General features: G+C 41.2%; 1 protein-coding gene across 2 annotated transcripts in view; it reads left to right on the top strand.

Annotated features, from left to right (window-relative positions):
• The window catches only part of ATRNL1 (attractin like 1), a 775749-nt gene that overhangs the window by 79645 nt on the left and 673671 nt on the right, over positions 1-22433 (top strand). Inside the window, exon 1 of one of the 2 annotated variants that reach the window (XM_073556585.1) lies at positions 5536-5554. The exons of the other annotated variant lie outside the window; for it this stretch is intronic. The gene's annotated coding sequence lies outside the window, so the exon portion shown is untranslated. Of the gene's footprint in view, positions 1-5535; positions 5555-22433 lie in introns of those variants that run through there. 2 annotated transcript variants of the gene reach the window in all.

The following is a 22433-nucleotide window of genomic DNA, read 5'->3' as shown; positions in this document are numbered from 1 at the left end:
GTTATATTCTTGTATATAGGGGGCAGTATTATAGTAGTTATATTCTTGTACGTAGGGGGCAGTATTATAGTAGTTATATTCTTGTATATAGGGAGCAGTATTATAGTAGTTATATTCTTGTACATAGGGGGCAGTATTATAGTAGTTATATTCTTGTATATAGGGAGCAGTATTATAGTAGTTATATTCTTGTACATAGGGGGCAGTATTATAGTAGTTATATTCTTGTACATAGGGGGCAGTATTATAGTAGTTATATTCTTGTACGTAGGGGGCAGTATTATAGTAGTTATATTCTTGTACATAGGTGCAGTATTATAGTAGTTATATTCTTGTATATAGGGGGCAGTATTATAGTAGTTGTATTCTTGTACATAGGGGGCAGTATTATAGTAGTTATATTCTTGTACATAGGTGCAGTATTATAGTAGTTATATTCTTGTACATAGGGGCAGTATTATAGTAGTTATATTCTTGTATATAGGGGGCAGTATTATAGTAGTTATATTCTTGTACGTAGGGGGTAGTATTATAGTAGTTATATTCTTGTATATAGGGAGCAGTATTATAGTAGTAATATTCTTGTACATAGGAGCAGTATTATAGTAGTTATATTCTTGTACTTTGGGAGCAGTATTATAGTAGTTATATTCTTGTACATAGGGAGTAGTATTATAGTAGTTATATTTTTGTATATAGGGAGCAGTATTATAGTAGTTATATTCTTGTACATAGGTGCAGTATTATAGTAGTTATATTCTTGTATATAGGGGGCAGTATTATAGTAGTTATATTCTTGTACGTAGGGGGTAGTATTATAGTAGTTATATTCTTGTATATAGGGAGCAGTATTATAGTAGTAATATTCTTGTACATAGGAGCAGTATTATAGTAGTTATATTCTTGTACATAGGGAGCAGTATTATAGTAGTTATATTCTTGTACATAGGGAGTAGTATTATAGTAGTTATATTCTTGTATATAGGGAGCAGTATTATAGTAGTTATATTCTTGTACATAGGTGCAGTATTATAATAGTTATATTCTTGTACATAGGGGCAGTATTATAGTAGTTATATTCTTGAATATAGGGAGCAGTATTATAGTAGTTATATTCTTGTACATAGGGGGCAGTATTATAGTAGTTATATTCTTGTACATAGGAGCAGTATTATAGTAGTTATATTCTTGTATATAGGGAGCAGTATTATAGTAGTTATATTCTTGTACATAGGTGCAGTATTATAGTAGTTATATTCTTGTACATAGGGGGCAGTATTATAGTAGTTATATTCTTGTATATAGGAGCAGTATTATAGTAGTTATATTCTTGTACATAGGGGCAGTATTATAGTAGCTATATTCTTGTACATAGGGGCAGTATTATAGTAGTTATATTCTTGTATATAGGGGGCAGTATTATAGTAGTTATATTCTTGTACGTAGGGGGCAGTATTATAGTAGTTATATTCTTGTATATAGGGAGCAGTATTATAGTAGTTATATTCTTGTACATAGGGGGCAGTATTATAGTAGTTATATTCTTGTATATAGGGAGCAGTATTATAGTAGTTATATTCTTGTACATAGGGGGCAGTATTATAGTAGTTATATTCTTGTACATAGGGGCAGTATTATAGTAGTTATATTCTTGTACGTAGGGGGCAGTATTATAGTAGTTACATTCTTGTACATAGGGGGCAGTATTATAGTAGTTATATTCTTGTACATAGGTGCAGTATTATAGTAGTTATATTCTTGTACATAGGGGCAGTATTATAGTAGTTATATTCTTGTACATAGTGGCAGTATTATAGTAGTTATATTTTTGTACATAGGGGGCAGTATTATAGTAGTTATATTCTTGTATATAGGGAGCAGTATTATAGTAGTTATATTCTTTATATAGGGAGCAGTATTATAGTAGTAATATTCTTGTACATAGGAGCAGTATTATAGTAGTTATATTCTTGTACATAGGGGCAGCATTATAGTAGTTATATTCTTGTACATAGGAGGCAGTATTATAGTAGTTATATTCTTGTACATAGGAGCAGTATTATAGTAGTTATATTCTTGTACATAGGGAGCAGTATTATAGTAGTTATATTCTTGTACATAGGGGCAGTATTATAGTAGTTATATTCTTGTATATAGGGGGCAGTATTATAGTAGTTATATTCTTGTACGTAGGGGGCAGTATTATAGTAGTTACATTCTTGTACATAGGGGGCAGTATTATAGTAGTTATATTCTTGTACATAGGTGCAGTATTATAGTAGTTATATTCTTGTACATAGGGGGCAGTATTATAGTAGTTATATTCTTGTATATAGGAGCAGTATTATAGTAGTTATATTCTTGTACATAGGGGCAGTATTATAGTAGCTATATTCTTGTACATAGGGGGCAGTATTATAGTAGTTATATTCTTGTACATAGGAGCAGTATTATAGTAGTTATATTCTTGTACATAGGGAGCAGTATTATAGTAGTTATATTCTTGTACATAGGGGCAGTATTATAGTAGTTATATTCTTGTATATAGGGGGCAGTATTATAGTAGTTATATTCTTGTACGTAGGGGGCAGTATTATAGTAGTTACATTCTTGTACATAGGGGGCAGTATTATAGTAGTTATATTCTTGTACATAGGTGCAGTATTATAGTAGTTATATTCTTGTACATAGGGGGCAGTATTATAGTAGTTATATTCTTGTACGTATGGGGCAGTATTATAGTAGTTATATTCTTGTATATAGGGAGCAGTATTATAGTAGTTATAGTCTTGTACATAGGGGGCAGTATTATAGTAGTTATATTCTTGTATATAGGGAGCAGTATTATAGTAGTTATATTCTTGTACATAGGGGGCAGTATTATAGTAGTTATATTCTTGTACATAGGGGGCAGTATTATAGTAGTTATATTCTTGTACGTAGGGGGCAGTATTATAGTAGTTATATTCTTGTACATAGGTGCAGTATTATAGTAGTTATATTCTTGTACATAGGGGCAGTATTATAGTAGTTATATTCTTGTATATAGGGGGCAGTATTATAGTAGTTATATTCTTGTACATAGGGGGCAGTATTATAGTAGTTATATTCTTGTACGTAGGGGGCAGTATTATAGTAGTTATATTCTTGTACATAGGTGCAGTATTATAGTAGTTATATTCTTGTACATAGGGGCAGTATTATAGTAGTTATATTCTTGTATATAGGGGGCAGTATTATAGTAGTTATATTCTTGTACGTAGGGGGTAGTATTATAGTAGTTATATTCCTGTATATAGGGAGCAGTATTATAGTAGTAATATTCTTGTACATAGGAGCAGTATTATAGTAGTTATAGTCTTGTACATAGGGAGCAGTATTATAGTAGTTATATTCTTGTACATAGGGAGTAGTATTATAGTAGTTATATTCTTGTATATAGGGAGCAGTATTATAGTAGTTATATTCTTGTACATAGGTGCAGTATTATAGTAGTTATATTCTTGTACATAGGGGCAGTATTATAGTAGTTATATTCTTGTATATAGGGAGCAGTATTATAGTAGTTATATTCTTGTACATAGGGGGCAGTATTATAGTAGTTATATTCTTGTACATAGGAGCAGTATTATAGTAGTTATATTCTTGTATATAGGGAGCAGTATTATAGTAGTTATATTCTTGTACATAGGTGCAGTATTATAGTAGTTATGTTCTTGTACATAGGGGGCAGTATTATAGTAGTTATATTCTTGTATATAGGAGCAGTATTATAGTAGTTATATTCTTGTACATAGGGGCAGTATTATAGTAGCTATATTCTTGTACATAGGGGCAGTATTATAGTAGTTATATTCTTGTATATAGGGGGCAGTATTATAGTAGTTATATTCTTGTACGTAGGGGGCAGTATTATAGTAGTTATATTCTTGTATATAGGGAGCAGTATTATAGTAGTTATATTCTTGTACATAGGGGCAGTATTATAGTAGTTATATTCTTGTATATAGGGAGCAGTATTATAGTAGTTATATTCTTGTACATAGGGGGCAGTATTATAGTAGTTATATTCTTGTACGTAGGGGGCAGTATTATAGTAGTTATATTCTTGTATATAGGAGCAGTATTATAGTAGTTATATTCTTGTACATAGGGGCAGTATTATAGTAGTTATATTCTTGTATATAGGGGGCAGTATTATAGTAGTTATATTCTTGTACGTAGGGGGTAGTATTATAGTAGTTATATTCTTGTATATAGGGAGCAGTATTATAGTAGTTATGTTCTTGTACATAGGGGGCAGTCTTATAGTAGTTATATTCTTGTACGTAGGGGGCAGTATTATAGTAGTTATATTCTTGTACATAGGGAGTAGTATTATAGTAGTTATATTCTTGTATATAGGGAGCAGTATTATAGTAGTTATATTCTTGTACATAGGGAGTAGTATTATAGTAGTTATATTCTTGTATATAGGGAGCAGTATTATAGTAGTTATATTCTTGTACATAGGTGCAGTATTATAGTAGTTATATTCTTGTACATAGGGGGCAGTATTATAGTAGTTATATTCTTGTACATAGGGAGCAGTATTATAGTAGTTATATTCTTGTACATAGGGGGCAGTATTATAGTAGTTATATTCTTGTACATAGGAGCAGTATTATAGTAGTTATATTCTTGTATATAGGGAGCAGTATTATAGTAGTTATATTCTTGTACATAGGAGCAGTATTATAGTAGTTATATTCTTGTACATAGGGGCAGTATTATAGTAGTTATATTCTTGTACATAGGGGCAGTATTATAGTAATATTCTTGTACATAGGAGCAGTATTATAGTAGTTATATTCTTGTACATAGGGGCAGTATTATAGTAGTTATATTCTTGTACATAGGGGCAGTATTATAGTAGTTATATTCTTGTACATAGGAGCAGTATTATAGTAGTTATATTCTTGTACATAGGGGCAGTATTATAGTAGATATATTCTTGTACATTGGGGGCAGTATTATAGTAGTTATATTCTTGTATATAGGAGCAGTATTATAGTAGTTATATTCTTGTACATAGGGGCAGTATTATAGTAGTTATATTCTTGTATATAGGATCAGTATTATAGTAGTTATATTCTTGTACATAGGAGCAGTATTATAGTAGTTATATTCTTGTACATAGGGGCAGTATTATAGTAGATATATTCTTGTACATAGGGGCAGTATTATAGTAGTTATATTCTTGTACATAGGAGTAGTATTATAGTAGTTATATTCTTGTACATAGGAGCAGTATTATAGTAGTTATATTCTTGTACATAGGGGCAGTATTATAGTAGTTATATTCTAGTACATAGGGACAGTATTATAGTAGTTATATTCTTGTACATAGGAGAGGATAGACGTGTGTTTGTGAGCTCCCAGCAGGGCGGAGGCATGGCTTCTGACCCAGGTGGAGGGGAGGAAAGCTGGGCTGATGATCCAGGGAAAGCCCCTAGCCTGGAGTGTGGCCTGCCGCATGGACCTGGTGGTAATGGAAAGCTGGACATGGTGGCTGGTGAGTCTTCTAAACCTGCTTGTTATGTTGCTGGATTGAGTGGTAAAGTTACAAGGCAAAGCATTTTTAATCTAGAAATGCAAATCAGCAAATTACAAGAAGAAATTAAGAATGAGACTGATCCAAAGATAAAACTGATGAAATGTGAGAGCCTGGATGTTTGCAGACGAGAGCTGGACATTCGGAAAGGAAACCTGGACAAAGATGTGAACTCTGTGCCCAGAAAGGAAACTTGGGCTATGGAGAAAAATAGGAGAGCCAGAGCCCAGAAGGAGAATAGAAAACACTCCATTAGTAAGGACATTAAATCTGAAATTGTGCACAGTGTGGGGCAAGGACGTCTTGTAAGAAAAGCAGCACTTATATCAGCCGCACGATGTGAGGGGTCTGAGGCAGCAGACAATGCTGTGAGCGCTGCAGAGGAAAGTGTGTCAGCAACCGAGGGGTTAACCGCAGTGGACTCTGTGTGTAGCAATGAAGGGAGCTCAGCTCCTGTAAGTGATGAAGTAAGTGTCCCCTGTACTGTCACTGTGTGCGAGACCCCGCTCAGTGCTGTGAGTGAGACCCCACTTGGTGCTGTGTGTGAGACCCCGCTCACTGGTGCTAGAGAATGTATGTCTGCAACAGATACAAACATTATAATGGACTCTGAACCCTCCATGTCAGTGAATGGAGACCACACTGCAATAATAATGGACTCTGAACCCTCCATGTCAGTGAATGGAGACCACACTGCAATAATAATGGACTCTGACCCGTCAGTGGTAATGGACTCTGAACCCTCCATGTCAATGAATGAAGATCACATTGTGCAACAATCAGTAGTGGATCTGGGCATTTTTTCAGCACAAACACGTGTCAGTGATCATGGGGCTATTGAGAGTTCCAGCACTGATCGTCCTGCAGCTGGGGAAGGCTCCAGCACTGCTCCACCTGCGGTTGGGGAGAGCTCCAGCACTGCTCCACCTGCAGCTGAGGAGAGCTCCAGCACTGCTCCACCTGCGGCTGGGGAGCGCTCCAGCACTGCTCCACCTGCAGCTGGGGAGAGCTCCAGCACTGCTCCACCTGCAGCTGGGGAGAGCTCCAGCACTGCTCCACCTGCAGCTGGGGAGAGCTCCAGCACTGCTCCACCTGCGGCTGGGGAGAGCTCCGGCACTGCTCCACCTGCGGCTGGGGAGAGCTCCGGCACTGCTCCACCTGCGGCTGGGGAGAGCTCCGGCACTGCTCCACCTGCGGTTGGGGAGAGCTCCGGCACTGATCCTCCTGCGGCTGGGGAGAGCTCCAGCACTGATCCTCCTGCAGCTGGGGAGAGCTCCAACACTGATCCTCCTGCAGCTGGGGAGAGCTCCAACACTGATCCTCCTGCAGCTGGGGAGAGCTCCAGCACTGATCCTCCTGCAGCTGGGGAGAGCTCCAGCACTGATCCTCCTGCAGCTGGGGAGAGCTCCAGCACTGATCCTCCTGCAGCTGGGGAGAGCTCCAGCACTGATCCTCCTGCAGCTGGGGAGAGCTCCAACACTGATCCTCCTGCAGCTGGGGAGAGCTCCGGCACTGATCCTCCTGCAGCTGGGGAGAGCTCCGGCACTGATCCTCCTGCAGCTAGGGAGAGCTCCGGCACTGATCCTCCTGCGGCTGGGGAGAGCTCCAGCACTGCTCCACCTGCGGCTGGGGAGACCTCAAGTCTCTTCATCAGGCACTGGACTAATACAACATCTGAAGAATCACATATTTATACACAACACGGCACAGAAATAACACAATAGATAAGACAAGTGATGTGAAGCAGAACTATCATTATGTGACCACCATCAGTTCAGGAGACTGTTCTCCAATGTCACAAGACTAGTGAACCCTCCACCTCAGAGGAGGAATGCAGTCAGGATAAAGTACACGGGACCAGAGGAGAACATCCCATCCAGAATTTTTATTGGAAAAGTTCTTCTGAAAGACTTTATGAGGTTCAAGGCATCTGAGGTCTACGCACTGATCCATGTTCCATCCAGCAGGATCTATGACATCAGCTTTAAGCTTCAGTGTGATCTGGATATGTTCTGGAACATCTATAATGACACTAGAGATGATGAGATCTGGGATCATCTCCATTGTATCCAGCTGTCTAAGCCGCAGGAAATAACGGCCACTGTCCTGTTCCAGTCTGAGGTGGTGGCTCTGGCGGATCTGCAGCACTGGTTGAGCCGGCAGTGCATGGTGAGAAGTCATCCCCAGAAGATCTATGATGAGGAGCAAATATGGAATGGAGGATATTCTGTGAAAATCCAGCTTCTACAGGAGAATGGTGTAACCAGACATCTGCCGCACTCCTTCTACCTGGGCTCAGAGATGGGGATATGCTATTACCCTGGTCAGCCACGTCTGTGCCATAGATGTGGGGGCAGGCACCTCGCCATGAACTGCTCTCGTATCACGTGCTCATTGTGTGGACAGTTCGGGCATGCAAAGGACAAATGCACAGGAACCGTCATCTGTAACCTGTGCTCGGGACCCGGGCATACGTTTCGTGATTGCCCTCATGCAGAGCATAATAAATATAATGGCCAGACCTCCTTGGAAATTATGGGAAAAGAAACCACAAGAGGTGCAGATGTTGTCCAAGAAGCCGGCACTGATGAGGTGATAAGTCACAGTAACAGCGAGCCTGCTCCAGAGTGTGATATAATATCGATGGATGCTGCACTATTAGGACCACCAGCCACTGAAGAAACACCTAAAGTACCACCAGCCAGAGCTAAGCCACCATCAGCCAGTAAGGTGAGATCTAAGCAATGTTCAGCCACTAAATTAAGACCTAAAATACTAGTCACTAAGGTGTCCAGAAAACCTGTCACCAATCCATCCAATCTTCAGCCCAGTACATCTGTAGAAGTAGATAAATTGTCCGCAGTGTCCAGTGTGGATGACGAAGGTTTTGTGACCATAAAAAGGAAAAAAGCCTTTGTGGATTCCTCCAGGAAAATCACAACAGTCCAGAAAACCTCCGAGCCTCCAGTGCTGGTGATAAGTCCAGGACGTTACAATGTAATGGGAGAAGAAGACGAAGAAGAAGAGGCACAAATGGAGCAAGGTTCTTCATACATCATAGAAAATGACTCTGATGAGGTGGATCCTGACCCTCCCGTGTCCACAAAGAGATGGGGCACTGCAGGTGACAGCAGTGGAAGGAGAAAGAAGACCAGAAAGTCTAAGTGATCAGGATGCGGCTGAGACTAAGCTCTATTAATGTGAACAGTGTGAGGACTGGTAGCCGGCGGCAGGCGATCTACCAGCGACTGTCTGATGAGAGATCTGACATCTTCTTCTTACAGGAGACGTATCTGAAATGTAATGCCCATGTGTATGCAGCCAAGAGAGACTGGAGACTAGGTCCATCATTCTGGTCCTTCGGGCTGGAGAGGAATGACGGTGTGGGAATCCTCTTTAATACCATGGATGTCCAGGTGGACAGAGTCCTGGAGATCTGTCCGGGCCGCTGTCTGATGCTGGACTTTGTACTGGACTCCATCCATTATAGAGCAATAAACATTTATGCGCCGCAGACAAGAAAAGAATGGAGGGAACTGTTTGACCATATGAAGCCATATTGCTTTACCTCTAAAGTGTTTATATTGTGTGGGGATTTTAATAATGTGTCTTGTAATGTGGATAGATCCAGTAGTCACAAGAAACTGAGATATGATGAGACATTTCTTAATAATATAGTCCAACAGGCCCATCTAGTAGACCCCTATGGTTCCCACCATACCAGTAAGACATACACATACCATAAGGGTGGTAATGCCAGCAGAATAGACCGGGTGTATATATAGAGGCGAGATGCTCTCAGTACAGGATCAGCCCTCTGGAGTTCTCTGACCATTGCATGGTGAGCGTGACGCTGGATCTGGCCCAAGCTGTGGTCTGTGGAAAGGGGTACTGGAAGGTGAATAGCTCCGTGATCCAAGATCCACGGTTCAGAGAGGCCTTCACCACCTTCTATAACGATCGTAGGACCACCCAATGTATGTGTGATGACACAGCTGAGTGGTGGGAGACCATGAAAAGTGACATCAAGCAGTTTATTATACGAGCAGCCAGGAGACATAGTAATATGGATTATATGAGATACTCTGCCCTGAGACTGCAACTGAGCCGGCTATATAGCAGGATGAATGGTGGTGAGGAGGTGGATGGACGGAGCGTCAGCCATATAAAGCAGCGAATGAGGGAGCTGCAGTATGATCGCCTCAAGTCTCTCAAGGCGGAGGGACAGTTTGATAATTGGGGCGTTCATAACCCAGATCCTTTCATTGCCTGTAAAAACAAGGTCAGTAAGAAGCTAATCACTGGTTTGTTGGATGAGAATGGGGTGGAGCAGTCAGAGCAGGAGAAAGTCCACAAGATCATTGCTGATTATTATAGAGATCTCTATAAAGGGGCTCATATTGATAAGGAAGCCATTAATGCCTACCTGAAGGAGGTGTCCCTACCAACATTAGACCCCACACAGGCAGATAGTATGGCCGGTCCCATAACTGAGGAGGAGGTGAAGAAGAGCATTGACTCCTTAAAGGCCAACAAGAGCCCGGGGCTGGACGGCCTGACCAGCGAGTTTTATAGAGAGTTCCGGGACTTATTAGCTCCAGACCTGGTGCAGGTCTATAATGATTGCCTCTCTGCAGGGAAGCTTCTACCGTCCCAGTATAAATCTGTTCTGGTCCTTTTGGCAAAAAAAGGAAATCTAAAAGATATAAAGAACTGGCGTCCATTGTCTCTGCTGAACACGGACTATAAAATTCTGGCCAAGATCTTGTATTATCGGCTGAGTGAGGTGGCGGGTGAGCTCATCATTGCCAACCAGACGTGTGGTGTGAAGGGTCGGACGATAGAGGACTCGTTGTTGGTGAGAGAAGCCGTGACGTACATGAAGCAGCACCTTGTGGGGGCGTATATTGTGGGCTTAGACCAGAGTAAAGCCTTTGATAGAGTCCATCATGATTACCTGTATCAGGTGTTGTTACAGTATGGCCTCCCGATGCGGTTTGTGCAGTGGCTGCGATTTCTGTATGAGGAAGCTATAAGCCTGCCGCTGATTAATGGTCACTTGGCCGAGCCCTTTGCGATCATGTCAGGGGTGAGGCAGGGCTGTCCTCTCAGCCCATTGTTGTATGTTTTCAGTCTGGATCCTTTCCTCAGAAAACTGCAGGATCATAGAGATTTTACAGGGCTGAGGTGTCACCTCCAAAGTATGGTGGAGGAGGTAAAGTTCTGTGCCTATGCGGATGATGTGTCGGTTGTGGTGTCTTCTAGAGATGATTGTGCGGCTCTACAGCAGGAGATCACGGCCTTCTCCCAAGTATCTAACTCCTCTGTGAACATGGAGAAGAGCGAGGCGTTGTGGCTGGGGAGTGACCGTGATGTCTTCTCTGTGCCCTTCAGAACAGTTCAGGATCAGATAAAGATTTTGGGAGTTGTGTTTGGTGCTGTAGATGATGGGAAGGTGAACTGGGAGGAGAAGCTGGTGGTGTGTGAGCGGAAGGTGCAGAGCTGGAGACACTGGAAGCTGACATATCTGGTGAAGATCCGCCTGCTGAAGACCTTCCTGCTCCCACTGTTCCTCTATATCAGTGTGGTGTTCCCGCTGCCAGATACGTTGCTCCCCAGACTCACCAATGTCTTCTTTCACTTCTTGTGGGGCAACAGGGTGAATGTGGTCAGGAGAAACATTGTTTATCTCTCTCATAAGGATGGTGGTCTCGCCATGCCTTGTCCGGAGCTCTTCTTTAATCTTTTGTTTCTCATGAAGAATTTTTCGTTTTGTAAGAATTCAGAGAAGGTGCCATGGTCTTGTTTGTTTAAGAGCCAGATCCAGCAGTTTGTGTCTGTGTGGTCAGTAGGGGACCCCATCAAGAGAATCTCCGGACGACTAAAGAATAATGTTTCTTGGTATGGTGTCCACATAATAAGTAAGGTCGTCAGATGGAGGATCTTGTATGATGACGTCAAGCAGCTTAGTAGGAAGGAGCTGTATAAGAATGTCCTGTCATCTCACTTCAGTGTCCAGGTACGACTGAGGGGCGCTCCGAGTCTGGATGTAAAATGGGCTGTAAAAAACGTGCTCGATCCCAGAGTTCCCCCTCATATGAGAGACGTAGCGTGGCTGGCACTCCATGGTAAGATGTACGTTAGAGATAATCTAAAGTGCAGGAATGTATCAGACAGATCCTGTCCCAGAGAAGAGTGCCCTCATATACTGGAGACGATGGACCATCTGCTGTTAGAGTGCCCCTTCAGTATGCAGGTATGGGAGTCTGTGTGATTGTCCCTAAAGTTACCGCACCTGGTGGGACAGTCGTATGGTCAGCTGCTGTACGGAGACTTCCAACCTGAGCTCAGGGCGTATGACAGAAGCTCTCTGTATATAACAAATGTGGTGACCATCTACCATCTGTGGTGTGCGCGGTGCTGCCTGCTCATCAATAAGGAAGTCCTGTCCTGTGATACTGTCAGGTATAAGATCCTAGAAAGTCTCAAGGCCGTATATAAGAAGGATATAAAGGGGAACCCAGGGAACGTGAACTGGAGGAACATCCAGGTATCGGGATTGGTCAATGTTTGCTAATGCTATTGTTTAAGTGATGTAACAACATTTATCTCCTTTACTATTTATTGCTTTGAGATTTTAATGTAACATTTTTGTAATATATGGTTGCCAGTTTTTAAATAAAAAGATCATTATAGTAGTTATATTCTTGTACATAGGGGGCAGTATTGTAGTAGTTATATTCTTGTACATAGCAGTATTATAGTAGTTATATTCTTGTACATAGGGGCAGTATTATAGTAGTTATATTCTTGTACATAGGGGGCAGTATTATAGTAGTTATATTCTTGTACATAGGAGAAGTATTATAGTAGTTATATTCTTGTACATAGGGGGCAGTATTGTAGTAGTTATATTCTTGTACATAGGGGCAGTATTATAGTAGTTATATTCTTGTACATAGGGGCAGTATTATAGTAGTTATATTCTTGTACATAGCAGTATTATAGTAGTTATATTCTTGTACATAGGGGCAGTATTATAGTAGTTATATTCTTGTACATAGGAGAAGTATTATAGTAGTTATATTCTTGTACATAGGGGGCAGTATTGTAGTAGTTATATTCTTGTACATAGCAGTATTATAGTAGTTATATTCTTGTACATAGGGGCAGTATTATAGTAGTTATATTCTTGTACATAGCAGTATTATAGTAGTTATATTCTTGTACATAGGGGCAGTATTATAGTAGTTATATTCTTGTATATAGGGGCAGTATTATAGTAGTTATATTCTTGTACATATGGGCAGTATTATAGTAGTTATATTCTTGTACATAGGAGGCAGTATTATAGTAGTTATATTCTTGTACATAGGGGCAGTATTATAGTAGTTATATTCTTGTACATATGGGCAGTATTATAGTAGTTATATTCTTGCACATAGGGGGCAGTATTATAGTAGTTATATTCTTGCACATAGGGGGCAGTATTATAGTAGTTATATTCTTGTATATAGGGGCAGTATTATAGTAGTTATATTCTTGTACATATGGGCAGTATTATAGTAGTTATATTCTTGTACATAGGAGGCAGTATTATAGTAGTTATATTCTTGTATATAGGGGCAGTATTATAGTAGTTATATTCTTGTACATATGGGCAGTATTATAGTAGTTATATTCTTGCACATAGGGGGCAGTATTATAGTAGTTATATTCTTGTACATAGGGGGCAGTATTATAGTAGTTATATTCTTGTACATAGGGGCAGTATTATAGTAGTTATATTCTTGTACATAGGAGGCAGTATTATAGTAGTTATATTCTTCTACATAGGGGCAGTATTATAGTAGTTATATTCTTATACATAGGAGCAGTATTATAGTAGTTATATTCTTCTACATAGGAGCAGTATTATAGTAGTTATATTCTTGTACATAGGAGCAGTATTATAGTAGTTATATTCTTGTACATAGGGGGCAGTATTATAGTAGTTATATTCTTGTACATAGGGGGCAGTATTATAGTAGTTATATTCTTGTATATAGGGGACAGTATTATAGTAGTTATATTCTTGTACATAGGAGGCAGTATTATAGTAGTTATATTCTTCTACATAGGGGACAGTATTATAGTAGTTATATTCTTGTACATAGGAGGCAGTATTATAGTAGTTATATTCTTGTACATAGGGGCAGTATTATAGTAGTTATATTCTTGTACATAGGGGTAGTATTATAGTAGTTATATTCTTGTACATAGGAGCAGTATTATAGTAGTTATATTCTTGTACATAGGAGCAGTATTATAGTAGTTATATTCTTGTACATAGGGGCAGTATTATAGTAGTTATATTCTTGTACATAGGGGCAGTATTATAGTAGTTATATTCTTGTACATAGGGGCAGTATTATAGTAGTTATATTCTTGTACATAGGAGGCAGTATTATAGTAGTTATATTCTTATACATAGGAGCAGTATTATAGTAGTTATATTCTTGTACATAGGGGCAGTATTATAGTAGTTATATTCTTGTACATAGGGGCAGTATTATAGTAGTTATATTCTTGTACATAGGAGCAGTATTAGTTATATTCTTGTACATAGGGGAAGTATTATAGTGGTTATATTCTTGTACATAGGAGCAGTATTATAGTAGTTATATTCTTGTATATAGGGACAGTATTATAGTAGATATATTCTTGTACATAGGGGCAGTATTATAGTAGTTATATTCTTGTACATAGGAGCAGTATTAGTTATATTCTTGTACATAGGGGAAGTATTATAGTAGTTATATTCTTGTACATAGGAGCAGTATTATAGTAGTTATATTCTTGTATATAGGGACAGTATTATAGTAGTTATATTCTTGTACATAGGGGGCAGTATTATAGTAGTTATATTCTTGTACATAGGGACAGTATTATAGTAGTTATATTCTTGTACATAGGGGGCAGTATTATAGTAGTTATATTCTTGTATATAGGGGCAGTATTATAGTAGTTATATTCTTGTACATAGGGGCAGTATTATAGTAGTTATATTCTTGTATATAGGAGCAGTATTATAGTAGTTATATTCTTGTACATAGGATCAGTATTATAGTAGTTATATTCTTGTATGTAGGAGCAGTATTATAGTAGTTATATTCTTGTACATAGGGGCTGTTGAAATCCTTGATTCACATAGTTTTGTTATTACATTGTTTTTTTAGCTGTATAATCTCTCAGCCTCTGGTGTTATCGTTTATTGTTGTGTTTCTTTCTTCAGTCATTGAGATCCTCTGGTATACTTTACTGTCACATGTTGGGCTTTACACTATATCCCTTCGACCCATGATATATACTGGTCTCTGGATTGAGAGTATTCATGGTCCCATTGAGATCATTTATCTGGCAGTTTTGCTTCTCCAGACGACTCATTAAGATTTGATACAGAATAAACAATTTTGTAATTACTCCTTTGTACAGAACGTGCTGATCGCTGGGGACTCATCCAGATCCTGTGCTTGAGATCTGTGTGATGCTCTTGTCGTGTTCATGGAAAATTTGCACTTCGCAAATTGCAGATTTTGACAGTCTTCTGACATTTGAACTGTTGTAAGGGGTAATAACGAAAAACCAGCGCAATAAAAATGGGATTGTCTCCTGTCCTACAGTCTCCTCTCCCAGTAATGGCTGATAACGGGGAGTAATAGATTGTAGTCTCCTGTCCTACAGTCTCCTCCCCCAGTAATGGCTGATAACGAGGAGTAATAGATTGTAGTCTCCTGTCCTACAGTCTCCTGTCCTACAGTCTCCTCCCACAGTAATGGCCAATAACAGGGAGTAATAGATTATAGTCTCCTGTCCTACAGTCTCCTCCCCAGTAATGGCTGATAACGGGGAGTAATAGATTGTAGTCTCCTGTCCTACAGTCTCCTCCCCCAGTAATGGCTGATAACGAGGAGTAATAGATTGTAGTCTCCTGTCCTACAGTCTCCTGTCCTACAGTCTCCTCCCACAGTAATGGCCAATAACAGGGAGTAATAGATTATAGTCTCCTGTCCTACAGTCTCCTCCCCAGTAATGGCTGATAACAGGGAGTAATAGATTGTAGACTCCTGTCCTACAGTCTCCTCCCCAGTAATGGCTGATAACGGGGAGTAATAGATGGTAGTCTCCTGTCCTACAGTCTCCTCCACCAGTAATGGCTGATAACGAGGAGTAATAGATTGTAGTCTCCTGTCCTACAGTCTCCTCCCCCAGTAATGGCTGATAACAGGGAGTAATAGATTGTAGTCTCCTGTCCTACAGTCTTCTCCCACAGTAATGGCCAATAACAGGGAGTAATAGATTGTAGTCTCCTGTCCTACAGTCTCCCCCCCCAGTAATGGCTGATAACGGGGAGTAATAGATTGTAGTCTCCTGTCCTACAGTCTCCTCCCCCAGTAATGGCTGATTACGAGGAGTAATAGATTGTAGTCTCCCGTCCTACAGTCTCCTCCCCCAGTAATGGCTGATTACGAGGAGTAATAGATTGTAGGTCTTTTTTATTATTATAAAATCCTTCACGACGTTACAAAATAAAACACAACAGAACAAACATAGAACAAAAACTCCAATCAGAAACAATGACAAAATCAGACACAAATACAAAGAAATAAACCAGAAAGGAAAACAATAAGGAAATTCTCGACCTACAAAACGGGAAAGGAAAATTAAATTAAAGAAACAAGAAATTAAAGAAAAAACAAAAAACAAAACTAAAAAACGAAAAGGAACAAGATTACCATAATTACACCAGCACCCCCCTTAAAATAATAAATAAAATCATGTAAAACCCCCGACCCAGCTCCATTCACACTATTATATACAACCCTGAACTACATTTACACCGTCCTATATACGATACTACACTCACTGGCCACTTTATTAGGTACACCTGTCCAACTGTGTGTTAAGACTTAATTTCTAATCAGCCAATCACATGGCGGCAACTCAGTGCATTTAGGCATGTAGACATGGTCAAGACAATCTCCTGCAGTTCAAACCGAGCATCAGTATGGGGAAGAAAGGTGATTTGAGTGCCTTTGAACGTGGCATGATTGTTGGTGCCAGAAGGGCTGGTCTGAGAATTTCAGAAACTGCTGATCTACTGGGATTTTCACGCACAACCATCTCTAGGGTTTACAGAGAATGGTCCGAAAAAGAAAAAAAATCCAGTGAGCGGCAGTTCTGTGGCTGGAAATGCCATGTTGATGCCAGAGGTCAGAGGAGAATGGGCAGACTGGTTCGAGCTGATAGAAAGGCAACAGTGACTCAAATTGCCACCCGTTACAACCAAGGTAGGCAGAAGAGCATCTCTGAACGCACAGTGCGTCGAACTTTGAGGCAGATGGGCTACAGCAGCAGAAGACCACACTGGGTACCACTCCTCTCAGCTAAGAACAGGAAACTGAGGCTACAATTTGCACAAGCTCATCGAAATTGGACAGTAGAAGATTGGAAAAACGTTGCCTGGTCTGATGAGTCTCGATTTCTGCTGCGACATTCGGATGGTAGGGTCAGAATTTGGCGTAAACAACAATGAAAGCATGGATCCATCCTGCCTTGTATCAACGGTTCAGGCTGGTGGTGGTGGTGTCATGGTGTGGGGAATTTTTTCTGGGCACTCTTTGGGCCCCTTGGTACCAATTGAGCATCGTTGCAACGCCACAGCCTACCTGAGTATTGTTGCTGACCATGTCCATCCCTTTATGACCACAATGTACCCAACATCTGATGGCTACTTTCAGCAGGATAATGCGCCATGTCATAAAGCTCGAATCATCTCAGATTGGTTTCTTGAACATGACAATGAGTTTACTGTACTCAAATGGCCTCCTCAGTCACCAGATCTCAATCCAATAGAGCATCTTTGGGATGTGGTGGAACGGGAGATTCGCATCAGGGATGTGCAGCCGACAAATCTGCGCCAACTGTGTGATGCCATCATGTCAATATGGTCCAAAATCTCTGAGGAATGCTTCCAGCACCTTGTTGAATCTCTGCCACGAAGAATTGAGGCAGTTCTGAAGGCAAAAGGGGGTCCAACCCCTTACTAGCATGGTGTACCTAATAAAGTGGCCAGTGAGTGTATATACACTATATACAATATAACCATATGGCACCAGTCCGAATATTGTACATGACACCAGAACACACCTAATACCCTCTGGTCCCACTGCCTTACCTCACAGCCTCCCCCTTACACCGCCACATTCACACTTACAACAAACCTAATTACAAACATAGTATACTAAATTAACAAATTTATGTATATTTTTTTTTCTTTTTTTTTTTCCTATTTTTCCTTTTTTTTTAATTTGTAGTCTCCTGTCCTACCGTCTCCTCCCCAGTAATGGCTGATAACGGGGAGTAATAGATTGTAGTCTCCTGTCCTACAGTCTCCTCCCCAGTAATGGCTGATAACAGGGAGTCATAGATTGTAGTCTCCTGTCCTACAGTCTCCTCCCCCAGTAATGGCTGATAACGGGGAGTAATAGATTGTAGTCTCCTGTCCTACAGTCTCCTCCCCCAGTAATGGCTGATAACGGGGAGTAATAGATTGTAGTCTCCTGTCCTACAGTCTCCTCCCCAGTAATGGCTGATAACGGGGAGTAATAGATTGTAGTCTCCTGTCCTACAGTCTCCCCCCCAGTAATGGCTGATAACGAGGAGTAATAGATTGTAGTCTCCTGTCCCACAGTCTCCTCCCCCAGTAATGGCTGATAACGGGGGGTAATAGATTGTAGTCTCCTGTCCTACAGTCTCCTCCCCCAGTAATGGCTGATAACGAGGAGTAATAGATTGTAATCTCCTGTCCTACAGTCTCCTCCCCAGTAATGGCTGATAACGAGGAGTAATAGATTGTAGTCTCCCGTCCTACAGTCTCCTCCCCAGTAATGGCTGATAACGAGGAGTAATAGATTGTAGTCTCCTGTCCTACAGTCTCCTCCCCAGTAATGGCTGATAACGGGGAGTAATAGATTGTAGTCTCCTGTCTGAGGGGACCTAGTTCCAGGGTCTAGTGGTACAGAAGACAGATATACACTGGGTTCAGGTGATTAAGTGTAGCTCATTCCTGGGAAATATTGTGCAGGTTTCTGATGTCTGTATCTTTGTGTTATAGACAGATTGATACATTGTAACTAATCGCAGAACGTTTGTAAATATCACTGGGAGCATTGTATCTGTTACTTCTGGATAACAATGCTGCTCCCTGTGAGCTGCCACTTGCTCTTTATTTAGCAATGATACTTTCAGCTCTTCTGCACATTCAAGAAGGCCCCTCTAATCCCACTCTATTGGGAGTAGTAGTTGTTAGCTCTGTAAATATTTATTGGCCAAGTAAAAAGTGAAATAAAGTGCTCAGCAAAAATGAGTACACCCCTATAGACTTGTCAGAAATCCTTTTGTTTCTTTTCAGAACCGTTATTTTCTATGGGACACCATACTACAAAATACTCCTACAAATGTAATGGCAGAAAAGCTAAAGTTTAGACTAAATTCTAGTTAATTAAAAATTATACTGACATGTTGGTGAATTCTTATTATCAGCCGACTGGTGAGTACAATGGGATGTTACTTACCAAAGAAAGTCACTCCCTATTTCATACTGTCAGCAATGGCACCTCATGGAAGAGAAATGCCACAAGATCTGTGTAAGAAAATCATTTGTGTACACAAGAAAGGTGAAGCTTCTGGTGTTGGCGGGTGGGCACATGAGCTGCAGGTGTCGGGGGGCACATGTGTTGGGGGGGCGCATGAGCTGCTGGTGTCGGGGGGCACATGAGCTGCTGGTGTCTGGAGCACATGAGCTTCGCTTGTTGGGGGGGCACATGAGCTGCTGGTGTCGGGGGCACATGAGCTTCACTTGTCGGGGGGTACATGAGCTGGTGGTGTCGGGGAAGCACATGAGCTGCTGGTGTCGGGGGGCACATGAGCTGCTGGTGTCGGGGGGCACATGAGCTGCTGGTGTCGGGGGGCACATGAGCTGCTGGTGTCGGGGGCACATGAGCTGCTGGTATTGGGGGGCACATGAGTTGGTGGTGTCGGGGAAGCACATGAGCTGCTGGTGTCGGGGGGCACATGAGCTGAACACTACAGCAAAGAGCTTTGTGTGAACATATCCTAACAGAACAATAATTAGGGAACAATCACTGGAAAGGGACTATGGATCCTTGTGAAAGGCTGGCAGTCACTGATGAATGAGCCTTGGTTATCAACGGCAGATTACTCCATGTAACCATTATGTGTTGCTGAGAACAATATCCTGCGGACACAGAACAATCAGATTAGCGATCGTTCTGTGCAGAGGGAATTCTGGTCGCCCTGTATTTACAGACCAGTTTGCAGCTTATCTGTGGCCAGTCAATGGCCGTTTAGTGGTCTGGATTGTGCTATATAAACCCACCATAAGGGAATAATCTGTGTGAAATAATAAAACTCACAGTCACTATACTAAACTGTCATTTCAGACTTGTTATATTACCATGTGCTGTTGTGGGAAAGTCATGAACATCTGAGACTTCGTGTGATACATTCTGCGCAGTGTTACACTATTGAGTTTGTGTGATTTTTGCACTGGTATTCGCGCTGTGTAGCCTTTGACTATTGTCATGTTTTTTGTCGGTCATGCGCCCTCTATTTTCTTCTAATGTTTTGCGTCTGGAAACTTTTTGTGGTGATGTTTGTACAGAATGAGCCTCGTCCATGTGCGTACACTGATGAGCGCCATTGTTCCAGACTCTCCGGAGAAGGAATTCCCTCTTGACCTCTGGAATCCGCGTTTGCATCATTTTTTGGACGCCGCTTCCTTCTAATTGTGAAGTGTCCTGAGCCGCGCTGAGTCTGCGGGAAACCGGCAGATTATTTTTGTGGTTATTACTAAGAGAGTTTTGTGGCTGCTGTAAATAGTTTCCTTTGTGACGATGTGAGTAATTCTGAGTGCAGGAGGAGGAGAATGTAGTGCGTCCTACAGCGGAAGAGAAAATGAGACATATAGGGCAGCTCCTCCGCCTGCGCAGCCCAACGTTACCGCACATCGAAAGGTGCAGCAGAACATTGTGGAAGGGAGGTCACAGCCTGATGGTAACACCGCAGAAGGAGCAGAGTCCCCGCAGCACAGAGTATTTCAGGAGATGATATTGCTCATAGGACACACATTTAATCATATTTTTATCCCCTTCTATTTCTCCCTTCAGCTGGTGGGGCAGATACTTGGGCACCAGGTGCGACTGCCGCCTCTGCATCCTTCTGGCTCTGCTCTCATTGGTAGCTTTTGTGCACCTCTTTATGTGAGGTGTGAGGATAGGGTGGAGTAGAATGATGGATGACAGTGTGACATGGTGTAACCGATCGAGGACTGGTACATGGCAGGTGTCTGATTTCTTCCTCTCTGTCTCTAGAATGTAAGCTCTTTAGTGTCTTTGGCACAGATTCTTAAAGCAGGGACTGTCGGCGGCCCGATGAGTGCAGCTCTGCTCAGTCACGCACTGAATGCAGCTCACCAGCTGACTGTGATGTAAATGCTTCACCTGCTGAACAGATGGGAAGGCTCTCATTACCATCTGCTGAAGAGGGGGGAATAAACCAAGCCAGGTGCCCCGAGCACCCCCAGTATTCAGGACCCAGGCAGCTTATTGACTGGAGAAAAGGATTCCCCACTATCAGATGGAAATACAGCAACTGACTACACAGTCCTCATCTACAGTGGCATGGAAAAGTTTGGGCACCCCTGGTCAAAGCGACTGTTACTGTTCACAGGTAAGCAAGTTGAAGATGAAACCGTCTCTGAAAGGCCTAAAGTTACACATGACACACTTCCTTTGTATTTTAGGCAAAAAAAAAAATATTTTAATCTTAAACATTACAAAAAGGAATATGGGCTGATGCAAAGTTTTGTGCACCCTTGTAGATCTGTGTGCTCATAACTTTGACCAAGGTTTCAGACCTTAATTATCCTGTTAGAATTATGGCTTCTTCACCATCATCCTTAGGAAAGACCAGGTGATGTAAATTTCCCAGCTTTATAAAAACCTAGCCTCATCTAACCATGTGCCAAAAACTGCAACCATGGGTTCTTCTAAGCTGCTGCCAAGTATTCTGAAAATGAAAATGGTGGAGGCCCACGAGGCAGAACGCTATAAGGAGATAGCAAAGCGTGTTCAAGTTTCCCTTTCCTTAGTTCAAAATGTAATTAACAAATGGCTGTTGCCAGGAACAGTGGAGGTCAAGATAAGGTCTGGAAGACCAAGCTAAATTTCAGTGAGAGCTGCTTGTAGGATTGCTAGAGAGGCAAATCATTACCCCGCTTGACTGCAAAAGATCTTCAGAAAGATTTAGCAGACTCTGGAGTTGTGGTACATTGTTCTACTGTTCAGAGACACCTGCAGAAATGTGGCTTTCATTGAAGAGTCATCAGAAGAAAACCTCTCCTGCGACCTCACCATAAAACTCAGCGTCAGAAGTATGCAAGAAAACAACTAAATAAGCCTGATATATTTTGGATACAAGTCCTGTGGACTGATGAGGTTAAAATAGAACTCTTTGGCCACAATGATCAAAGTTGGTGAAGAAAGCACCCAGAATTTCAGGAAAAGGACATCTCGCCAACCATTAAGTATGAGGATGGATCAATCATGCTTTGGGGTTGTGTTGCAGCCAATGGCACGGGGAACACTTCACGGGTACAGGGAAGAATGGATTCAATGAAATTTCTACAAATTCTTGATGCAAACATAACACATCTGTAAAAAGCTGAAGGTGAAGAGAGGAATAGGATGGCTTCTACAATTGGAGAATTATCCTATAC

Source organism: Dendrobates tinctorius, unplaced genomic scaffold (genome assembly GCF_039654945.1).
Source record: "Dendrobates tinctorius isolate UK_male_01 unplaced genomic scaffold, ASM3965494v1 ptg000236l, whole genome shotgun sequence".
Lineage (NCBI taxonomy): Eukaryota > Metazoa > Chordata > Amphibia > Anura > Dendrobatidae > Dendrobates > Dendrobates tinctorius.
The sequence above is the reverse complement of the archived record's forward strand: the minus strand, read 5'-3'. Positions and strand labels throughout refer to the sequence as shown.